This window comes from Petaurus breviceps, unplaced genomic scaffold, assembly GCF_028583685.1.
Source record: "Petaurus breviceps papuanus isolate PSGF00001 unplaced genomic scaffold, PetGlider_PUasm1.0 90723, whole genome shotgun sequence".
In the NCBI taxonomy this organism is placed as follows: domain Eukaryota; kingdom Metazoa; phylum Chordata; class Mammalia; order Diprotodontia; family Petauridae; genus Petaurus; species Petaurus breviceps.
Genome location: NW_027187323.1, coordinates 5,933,494 through 5,941,277, shown reverse-complemented (window position 1 = coordinate 5,941,277; position 7,784 = coordinate 5,933,494).

Genomic DNA, 7,784 nt, shown 5'->3' with positions numbered 1-7,784 from the left:
AAGGAAGGAAGGAAGGAAGGAAGGAAGGAAGGAAGGAAGGAAGGAAGACACAGTTGAAACAGCTCCATGGGTTGTCTATTCAACTATTAAACTACATAATGAAATCTAGAAAATAAGTAATCTTCATTCACTTTTTGCTGTTGTTGTTGCTACAGCTGCTTTATTGCTGTTCTGGTTTTCTTTGGGTAGGTAATTAGGTCAAACACTTTTGAGTGATTATGACTATCATTTAGTAGTACATTCAGTGTTTCAGAGTTTGACACAATCAACACAATATCATTTGCAAACAGGAATATCTGGTTGTAGCATGGGTAGTAATATTAAGAAAGTAGTAATAACTGCTAATACTGTTTGAATATAAGCTTCTTTTCCTCTTCACTCATTCCCCCAATGGTTGATGTTAAACCTGTGTGAACTGTATGTAGGTGGAAACTTTTTTTAATGCTTCACATATATATTCATTTTTTTTCCTTTCAAAAGGATATCATTTTAGAATATTACCTATATTTAATCAATATCGTAGTAATAGCATCTCCAATGTAATTTTCTGATGCTTCCCCATGCTTTGGTTTCTTGCACTCTTTATTAGTAAAGATTAAGGTCTGGCAGAGCCTACCAAAAACTGGCAATGAATGGTACATGAGACTGCTGATGGACTATCTATTTGCTCTCTGAGGGTTCACTTTGCTCAGTTTTATTTAAAAAATACTGGTGAAGTACAGATTTTTTCTTGTACTGCACAAAAGCATCATAAGATTGGCAGTGTTATGATGAATTTTAGGAGGAAAACAACTTTCAAAGACCATCTATTAGTTTGGTAGACAGAGCAACCATTTAGCAAAATCTTAGTAGTAATCCTATCTGCAACTTATGTGCCACTTTTCTCACCAAGAACTTATCTATCTCCATGATAGATTTGTTACTAGGCCTTGGCAAATGGCACTATGTACCAGAGAAGCAATAGTGAGAGGGCCTTCACATTACTTTCACTCCTTCACTAATGTAAAACAATTGATCTTTGATTTTTGGTATATGGAGGTCTCAGATGAGGAACACAGGTCAGCAATTCCTCTGGGATTTATAGTCTTAAAAATCTGTCTCTAGAGCACTGAAAATTTCAGTGACTTGCCTAGGGTAATATAACAAGTCTGTATCAGAGATAGGATTCAAAGCTGGTTCTGAGAATGCCTCTCTATCCACTCTGCAATTTTGACCCTCAAAATTAGTAAGCATATTTAGTTTAAGCGGGCTGCCTTTTCAGTTGTCTCACTTGCTCTGCCCTGCTCCCAAACCTCTACAACTCACCAGTGACTTTTTTCTACATCAGGATGTTATCATCTGGAATTTTCTATCCCCACCCCAAGGCAAAGCACTTTGAGATATCTCTTCCCTCTGCCCCCAGTGGAATTTGTCTTAACATTTTCACTTGAAGATTTGTCACTCACTGCTTGCCCATGGTGTATCTTGCAAAGTGTTCCCATGGAGGCAAAATTCATAGTTATATAATATTGCTTCGCCAGGTAAAAGGTAGGCTCAGATATAAAAAAGAGTCTGTGGAGAAACTGAACCTCAGAGAATTAAACAGTTTGTTCTGATCTGGACTTTGTCAACTACTTTGAAAGAGAGCTGATCTCCAATCCAGGCTAGAAAACTCATCTAAAGAGTTTAGAGATGGGGATTTTCTAAAACCTAAGCATTAAAGTTGACTTCAACACTACCACCAACAATAACCACCACTGTGGTTCTCTGTTCCAAATAATAACAGCTTCATCTTTCTCTCTAAGTATCTAAATAAAAATAGATTGGGACTTTATCGATATGAAAATGTAAGGAAATCATTCCTTCAAGTCAGAGGATAGGAATTAGGAGCGAGGTCAGAAAACACCTTTGCCTTGCTTTTATCTGAATCCCAACCTAAGTAACTGATTAGATTGTACTTAGAATAGGATGTCTGCTGCTCATTTCAGTTTCACTCCTTTGGCTTTCCCTTGTAATTAAATACCAGGTTTGGTTTATAGTGGCCCCATAGCTGGCACCACATAAGAACTAATATGCCAGTTGCCAATTTATTTCACAGTCATTTGGTTTTGAGTTACATGTGGATTGGTGTAAAGGGAATGGCCTCTTTGTTCTTATTATAGGATACTTATGGTCTGACTTTGTCTACAGTTTCAAAAGCCTCTAGATTCAGTCTTTTCTTGAGCTAAGAAAAAAAATTCTCATCAACAGACACAAATAACAAGTCAGGGAAAAAATGAAAAAGCAAGTGACTCAATCGAAAAACATTCATAGTCTTCTTAGGAAGAAAACTTTGAAAGACTTTCTCTTGGGAATTCTGATTTCCAATACTGGATAGGATCCTAGGTTTCTAGGATTAGAATGTGTAGGTACACAAAGGATCTATGACATCTTCAATATGGGGAAACTCCCAGTGTGATATCTCCCTCCTATCAATCTAAATCCCCCCAAAAATCTGACCTGTGAGATGAATTTGGTAGAGCTTCTTGAGACAGATAGCTCAAATGACTTGTCCAGGGTCACACAGATAATGAATTACAGAGGTGGCATTTTAATCCAATTGTTTTTAAAAACAAGCCCAGCACTATATCTACTATGCTATGCTTCCTTTCAGGACTAGGATAAAAACAAACAAAATTATTTTTTTTAAGATCATGTAGGAGAATCAGAAAGCTAATTAAAAAACTGAAGTGAAATGTACTGTATGTTCCATCAGTTTAGAGATGGCCAGAGATGAATTTAACCTGAAATTGAACCTCTGTGACACCTTTGCATTAGCACTATTTTTTTAATGGCACTAGGCCTTTCACATATAAAGCAGAATTGCCTTGGACTTAAGACAGTTCTTCCTTAAGGATATTTTACATCATCATATATAAATTGAAATATGAAATAAACAGAACAATACCCAGGAATGTTTCTTATTTGTTTGTAGATGCTTTAGATCTTTATTTGGGGAAGATCAGTAATTGAATTTTATATCACACTAACTTTTTTAAGATTAATTAGTCAGAAAAATGTTTGCACATCTATGTAGGTATATGTATTCATGTAGGTATATATGTAAAAATATGTATGTGTATGTTTTACACATACCATTAATATCATGACAAAAGCCAGATAATATAAAGTTCTGAATGAGGCTCTCTATCCACTGTTTAGAATTTTTTCAGCCACTTTTTTCTCTGGTGATTCCCCCGAAACATATAATTCCCATGCCCCCACAGTAATATACTGGCAAGATATTGTTAGTTTAATAAATCTGTTTTGGACGAAATTTCCATTTGACATCTGAATCATTTCAGCTCATTTTGTTTCCTTCACTTTTCTCTTCCTTCAAACCATACGTAGGTCCTTAGAATCATTCCCTCCTGCCAAATGTCTGTTCCTTTCTAACTGGAAATCATCTGCTTGTTTTTGAAGGAGGTCAGTAAGTGACTGCCTACTTAGACTTCATGGATCAAGGAAAAATTTCTCATGAATATGGGGAGAAAAGACTTTAGTACATGACCATTGTTCAGCTGATATAAAAAAGTAAGCTAAAACAACAAAACCTATCATAATTAAATTATAATAAAAATGGTCCTTCTACAAGTCCTCATAGAGAAAGTGTGCATATTAAGGGTAATGATCAAATTATGGCTAATGCCCCAAGTAAGACAAATTTCTTAATTATACTGTTGATAGCCTTTGAAGAAGACCAAAGCCAATTGCTTATTTTCTATGAGTCTTCCTACTGGATTATAGTCTATTAGGAGATGAAACTCTATTTAGATTTCAAAAGTATATTTGAATTTTAAAGTTTTTATTTTTTACCAATACCAAGGATGAGCAAATACCAAGGGATATCAGTTCAATTTAAGGAAGGAATCTTATCTTAATTATATACATAAACCTAGCAACGAGATTCTAAATAGAAACATAGGGATCATAGACCTATAGCTGGATGGTACTTCAAAGGTCAATTTGTCCAGCCCTTTTATTTTACAGACAAGGACACAAAGGGCCCAGGGATGTTAAGCAGCTTGCCCAGAGTAACGCAGGTAGTGAGTACACTTGCTAATTGTTCGCCAAAGTTCAGCTTCTACTTACAATATATGTTTTTTAAGGGGGGGGGGGACAGTGCGGCAGAGATTAGTTTTTTCTTTCTTTTTTCTTTCTTTTTCTGTTTATTTGGCCAAGACTTGTGATTTACCAGTGCTTTCTGTTCAAGGACTTATTCCACCGATGCAATTCAGCAGCTTATACCACTTGCAGAGTGCTGACTGGCACAATGAGATCCTATTTGATTTTCCAGTGGTTATATATTTAATATATGATAAAGGAAAAAAAAACTGAACTCAAGACCTTTGGACTCCAAGTTCATCTGTTTCTCCAATACAGCATGTTCTCTCTCCTACTTTCAGTCATTCTGCAAATGTTCTTTAATGTGAGATCTACTGTCCTCTAGCTGCAATGAATGAAAAAAAATCACTAATTAAATGTTTACTGTGCACAAAGCAATGGGGATATAAATAGAAAGCAATGTAGTCCATGCTCTCAAGAAGGTTATATTATATTAGAAAATAACACATAGAGAAGTCAGGTGGGAAAGTCCCATGGTCCTGAGAGTCCAACAATTGTGCCAATGCCAGTACATCATTTTAGTGCCATTTCCTCTGATAGAATCATATCTATTTCCAACATAGAATCATTTGACAATGTCAAAGACATTGGTCATGAGAACTTTCTTTTCTAGGGTTTCAGCAGTTTATGACTACTGAAGAATTGGGCTATGCAAAACCTATAGGACGTGACTATGGTTTGCAATGACAGATTATCTTTATAAAGGTTATTTCCATTTGTAATGATTGTAGGACCTAAGCTAGTAATAGGGTTGGTAGTTTGGGAAACACTTCTATTCCTAAGTTTCTTGGGCTTATATGAATGTCAGCAGCAGTTGGTTGTTGGTTAATGTTTCTTGTGGCAGTGATAGCTTGCCCCTTCATTTCAAGAGATATCCCCCTAAATCACAGGCATGGGAGTTGGACTGGCCATACGGATAGTGATAGGAGGGAAATTGAAATTCCCCGTGCTCTACATTAGGTACTAAGCCTTCTTCACTCAGGTCAGAAGAAAGATGCTTTTAAGATGATTATCAAGAAGAGATAATTGGTAAATAATTGTAAAGTTAAAAGGTATATTCCATTTTGAGAATTTGAATACTGTCTTTATAAGTTTTTTAATATCTTCTTTGAGAAGCAAATTAAATTTCTGCTGACACTTTGGGGGAAAAAAGTAGTAAAATCACTGTCTGTTATATAACTGCTCCCTTCTACATACAGTTATGATTAAAAAAAAATCAGTCACTCACTGCCAGCAATGCTTCTCCTTTCTGACACATGTTGCCTGTTCTGTCTCCCTCAGGATTCCTTCTGTGCTGTTTCTGCCTAGGCTGGCTCACCTTCCCTGTTGATGATGTATGTACGTGTAAATGCATATATTAATGTTTATATATGTACATACACATTCACATACTTTTATAGATGTAACATATATACAATGTGTAGCTGTATATATTATATATGCATATATAGGTATATTATACTTGAAAAATGTCTATTATATCTCTGATTTGTGGTTTCATGGAATATTCTCTCCTGTCCCAAAACATATATGGACATACTCATTTAATGGATTGATTAGTAAAAGTTTAGCATTTAAAAAATGAAATATGTAGCAGGTATTTTCTCATAAATTAAATATCATGTTATATCATGCTTAGTAGAGTACCAGAAGGGTACACAACATTCATACACACTGTCTCCTATAGCATGGGAGAAAAAATGTTAAATTTTATATTCATATCAATAAGATCACAGATCCATTGAAATATTTAATGTTTTCCTCTTTTAAACCAAGGTCTCCCATTGCATCCTGGGCCAATTCCAGTCATCCTGATGGATATCAGGTCACTGGATCCAGATGGCACTGGAGGAGAAAGTGAGGCTGGTAACCTTGCACAGCCCTCCCTCACTCAAATCCAAGGGAACTGCAAATCATGTCATCATTTCCCTGATGTCATGGTCCTCTTTGAGAACAAAGGACAAACACAACCTGTGAGTAGCCTCTCTTCCCCTCCACTCTGCTCTCCTCGTCTCCCTTTACTTGACAGCTCTCTGGCCAGGGGAAGGTGTGTTTCCATGGCAGAAAGCTGCCTCTTTAACTTTGGGTTTACTGGCTAGATTTCTTTCTCAAAGATCAAGTCTTAAACCCAATTCACTCTGGAGCTCATAGATTGAACAACAATAGGTACCTGCCCTCCTAGAACAGAGTGAATGTAAATAATAAATTGTCACTGTTTCTCTTTTGGCCAGCAACCCTGAGGGTCTTCCCATTCCCAATTTGATGTTTTTTTAAAGAGGCCATCCCTTGGCTCATTTCTTAAAGAAGCCTATTCACTCAAAGTGAGAAACTGAAAAGACCTTAGCCTAAAATGGCCAGGGTCTCCCATTGCATCCTGGGCCATCTGCAGTCATTGTGATGAATATCTCGTAAATGGACCCAGATGGGTTAGGAAGAGAAAGTGAGGTTGATGACTTTGCATGACTTTGCCCTCACTCAAATCAAAGTCAACTGCAAGTCATGTCATCATCTCCCTGATGTCATGGTCCTCTTCAAAAATACAGGAAAAACATAAAAATATTTTGAATATAAATTATATATGCAATCAGCATAACAGTATCTAAACATGCATATGTATATATATATATAGTATGTATGTATATATATATATAGACAAAAACGTGGAATTATCATCTACCATAATTTGTATAGCCATTTCCCAAGTGATTGGCACCCATTGTTTCTCATTTCTAGTTCTTTGCAACTACAAAAACAAACAAAAAAAGCTGCTACAAATTTTTTATTTCTTTTGTTCCTTTTCCTTTAATCTCTTTCAAGGCATAAGCCTAGTAATGGTAGCACTATATCCAAGTATATGCACAGTTTAGTGACTTTTGAGGATTGTTCCAAATTGCCTTCCATAATGACTGGATGCCATGTACAAAAGATATGCTTCAAATGGCTATATGATTTCAAGAGAAAAGATCACATTAAGCAATTTAACAGAAGTTAGAAATTACCTCTTGGAACTTTAAATGGGGGTGGGGGGGAAGGTGATCACAGAAGATAAAATGTACAATTCTGTTTACATGAAGCTAAATAGTTTTTACACAAATAAATAATTCAGCTAAATTAGAAAGGAGACAGCTAATTAGGAAAAATTGTCTTAGAAAGTTTCTCTGATAAAGGTCTCATTTCCAAGATGAATAAGGAACCAATTCAAATAATCTACCTGTTCACATTTTACAGATGAGAAAATGAGACCCTACTTGAAGAATTGTTCTCAAATAAATTTTAAATGCATCATTCTAGTTAACTTTCACCATCACTGCTCTTTCTACCTTTTAAAGTATCATATATCTTCACTAAGTAATAAAAGCAATCAAGCCAGATTATATGTATAAATACAAACAAGTAGGAAACAGATTTGCCCCATGGCCAACTGTTTTTTTTTTTATGCCACTACGGCACTATTAGATAAATCTCTTTCAGGATCTTAAGTGATATCTTAGAGTCTGTAGATTGTTCACTCAGCATGAAAAAGAAAAAAGAAAGGAAAGAAAGAAAGAGAGAGAGAAGAAAAGAAGGAAAGAAAGAGAGAAGGAAAGAGAGAGAGAAGGAAAGAAGGAAAGAAAGAAAGAAAGAAAGAAAGAAAGAAAGAA